The sequence below is a fragment of the Nicotiana attenuata genome, unplaced genomic scaffold, assembly GCF_001879085.1.
Source record: "Nicotiana attenuata strain UT unplaced genomic scaffold, NIATTr2, whole genome shotgun sequence".
Taxonomy (NCBI): domain Eukaryota; kingdom Viridiplantae; phylum Streptophyta; class Magnoliopsida; order Solanales; family Solanaceae; genus Nicotiana; species Nicotiana attenuata.
The window spans coordinates 169,818-173,909 of NW_017672046.1; positions in this window are offsets into that span (position 1 = coordinate 169,818).

The window sequence follows — 4,092 nt, forward strand, 5'->3', positions numbered from 1 at the left end:
ATCACTCGCGTCGCACATGAGCTCGAAAGGCAAGCTCCAATTTGGTGTGGTAATAATAGGAGTGGTGGTCAACTTGTGCTTGAGAAGTTCAAATACTTGCATACATCCCTCATCGAACACGAACTTGGCATCCTTTTCTAATAGCTTGCACAAAGGATTCACTACCTTCGAAAAATCCTTGATAAATCTCCTATAGAACCCCGCATGCCCAAGAAAACTTCTAACCCCCTTGACAGAAGTGGGGGGAGAAGCCTTGAAATCACCTCTATTTTAGCTTTGTCCACTTCTATGCCATGTTTTGAAATTTTATGACCAAGGACTATGCCCTCCTCAACCATGAAGTGGCATTTTTCCCAATTGAGCACAAGATTGGTTTCTTCACACCGGGTCAACACCCTATCAAGATTCTTCAAGCATTCATCAAATGAGTCTCCCACCACAATAAAGTCGTCCATGAACACCTCCAAAATATCTTCCACCATGTCGGTGAAAATGGCCATCATACACCGCTGGAATGTAGCGGGTGCATTACACAACCCAAAAGGCATCCTAGAAAAGGCAAAGGTGCCATATGGACAAGTGAAAGTGGTCTTCTCCTGATCTTCCGGAGCAGAATACCCATCCAAGAAACAATAGAAGGCACGCACAGTAAGTCGATCAAGCATCTGGTCAAGGAAAGGCAATGGAAAGTGATCCTTGCGGGTCACTTTGTTCAGCTTGTGGTAGTCCATGCACACCCTCCATCCGGTGACTGTCCGGGTAGGAATTAGTACATTTTGCGCATTGGTCACCACGGTCATGCCACCCTTCTTCAGCACACATTGCACCGGCGACGTCCAAGAGCTATCAGAGATGGGGTACATAACCCCGGCATCTAACCACTTGATCACCTCCTTTTTCACAACTTCTTGCATTGCCTCGTTCAACCTCCTTTGATGTTCCAACGAGGGTTTTGCATCATCTTCAAGAACAATCTTGTGCATACAAAATGCGGGGCTTATTCCTCGAATATCAGCTAAAGTCCATCCAATTGCCTTCTTCCGCTTTTGGAGCACAGCCAATGTGGCATCTACCTGCATGTTAGTAAGACAAGAGGAAAGAATAACTGGCAAAGTTGAACTAGGGCCTAAGAATTCATACCTGAGGTGTGGAGGCAACAGCTTCAACTCCAACACTGGAGGTTCCTCGATTGAGGGCTTTGTTGGTGGAGTCTTCCTATTCTCAAGATCCAAGGATAGCTTCCGAGGCTCATAAGAGTACGAGCCCATTCCATGTAAAGCATTGACATAATCCACACAGCCTTCATCCTCATTTACATCAAGATTCAACAAAATTGCCTCTAGAGGGTCCTCCACATTGATCATGGCACTAGTATCATCAATTATCACTGCCGTGACAAGATCCACAAATGAGCACACTTCAGTACAGTTGGGCTGCTTCATTGACTTACACACATGAAAGACCACTTTTTCATCACCCACTCGGAAAGTGAGTTCCCCTACTTCCACATCAACTAAGGCCTTCCCAGTAGCAAGGAAAGGTCTTCCCAAAATTATAAGTACCTCAAAATCAACCTCACAATCGAGAATAACAAAATCAGCTGGCAAGATGAATTTGTCCACCCGGATGAGAACATCATCTATTATACCCAAAGGCCTCTTCATCGATCTATCTACCATTTGCAGCCTCATGGAAGTCGGCCTCGGCTGTCCAATACCCAAAGTCTTGAAAACTGAGTAGGGCATCAAGTTGATACTCGCCCCCAAATCACATAGAGCTTTAGCAAAGTTTGCACTTCCAAAAGTGCAAGGGATGGTGAAAGCACCGGGATCCTCCAACTTCGGAGCCATTGAATGCACTATAGCACTAACTTGGTGGGTCATCTTGACAGTTTCACAGTCCATGGATCTTTTCTTCGTCGCCAAATCTTTCATGAATTTAGCGTAGCTAGGCATTTGCTCCAAAGCCTCCACTAAAGGCACATTAATGGATAAGCTCTTCATCATGTCAATGAATTTGTTAAACTGGTTCTCATTTTTCTGCTTCGCGAGCCTTTGAGGATAAGGTGGAGGTGGCCTTGGCAAAGGAGCCTTGGCTTTAGGCACAACCGCTTCCGGCATGTCTATTATGTGTTCCCTAGACGGGTTCACGTCATTCTGAGTTTCCACCTCGGTATCTTTGTTATCAATCCTCACTTCTTTATTCACGTTCTCATCAATCACATTCTTAACCACCAAAGGGATCTCATCTTCTTGCAACTCAACTTCATGACTCAAAATTTCTTTTTGTTTGGAGGCATTCACATCACTGCCTTGTCGACTTCTTGTAATTACTGCCATTTCTTGCCTGGTATGGTTCCCACCCTTCGGGTTGACTACCGTATCACTAGGTAGAGCTCCCTTAGGGCGAGTACTCAGGGACTGTGAGATTTGGCCTAGCTGAACCTCCAACTTTTTGATTGAAGTATTGTGGGATGCCGACTGAGCATCTGAGTCAGCATTCTTTTTCATCATCTGTTCAAACATCATTTCAATTCTCCCCATGTCATTGTTGTATGAACTAGGCCCTTGGGATGGAAATAAAGGTCGATTGCTCGGTTGCTGATACATTGGGGGCCTTTGAAAGCCTTGCCCCCGATTTACCTGATTATTATTGTTCCAACCACCCTGGTTATTGTTTCCACCCCAGTTGCTGTTGTTGTTACCCCAGTTTCCTTGATTGTTCTGATTGTTGTTCTGGTTACCCCAATTAGGATTTTGATTGTTGTTGCCTCAATTATTGTTGCCTTGTTGTTGATTACCCCAATTTTGTTCCCTTGTTGTTGATTACCCCAATTGCCTTGGGATCCCCATTGTTGTTGTTGGTTGGAAGAATTGCACCTTTGGCCTTGATAATTGTTCACGTATTGCACTTTTTCATTCTGCTCTTAATACTCATCATCTTGGAACCTACCACTATCTTGGTTGTATTGATCCGAATTCCCTTGGTTCTGTTGCCCTCTTTGTCATCTTTTGTTCACTAACATGGTTACACCCTCCATACCATTCACTTGTCGTGGAGCTTGAACCTGTTGTAACTGGGCCTTTGCTAGCTGGTTCATAGTTGTTGTCGATTCTGCTATTGCCTGCCCATGATCATGGAGCTCTTTGTGCAAATGAATGATCGTGGGGTCACCTTGTGGCACATTTGCTCTACTTTGCCAAGCGGAAGAAGTGTCCGCCATCTTATCCAAAATCTCACAAGCTTGATCATATGGCGTGTTCGTGAAGTTTCCCTCAGCTAATTGGTTCACTATGCACTGGTTTGTTGTGTTAATGCCTCGGTAGAATGTCTGTTGTATCATTGCCTCAGTCATATCATTGTTAGGGCATTCCTTAACCATGGTCCGGTATCGCTCCCAAATTTCATGTAGTGGTTCGTTGGGCTCTTGTTTGAAAGCTAAGATTTCATCCCTCAAAGTTGCCATGTGCCCCGGTGAGAAAAACTTTGCAATAAATTTATCCGCCAACTCATCCCGAGTATGGATGGAATGGCAGTCTAGTGCCTTCCCCCGAAGAGAGAAAGGGAATAGTCTCAACCGCAAGGCATCCTCAGACACGTTGGTTTGCTTGCTCCCCCAACATGTATCAACAAAGCCCTTGAGGTGCTTGTAAGCATTTTGATCGGGAGCACCCGTGAAATATCCTCGTTGCTCCAGCAAGGTCAGCATCACATTGGTAATTTGGAGATTTCCCGCCCTGATCCGGGGCGGGACAATTGCACTGGCATATCCTTGATTGGGAAGCACCCGAGGGGCCACTGTTGGAGGTGGTGGGGGAGGATCTGGAATATTGTCATTGGCATTAGCATTGGCCTGGCGGCCTCTCTGTTGTCCTTGAGGTACAAGAGGCACCTCATCCTCACTGATGTCATCAACCTCCTCCCCCGGGATCACATTTCCATGAGGGTCATTGTTGTTGTTTGCCGCCATTTTGTACCTGGATTGGCGTCACCAAAAAGATTAGTATCACAGAAGGAAAGAAAAACAATACACAAAACTATTTAGATAGATAGCAAAACCGTTAGCTCCCCGGCAACAGCGCCAAAAAGTGA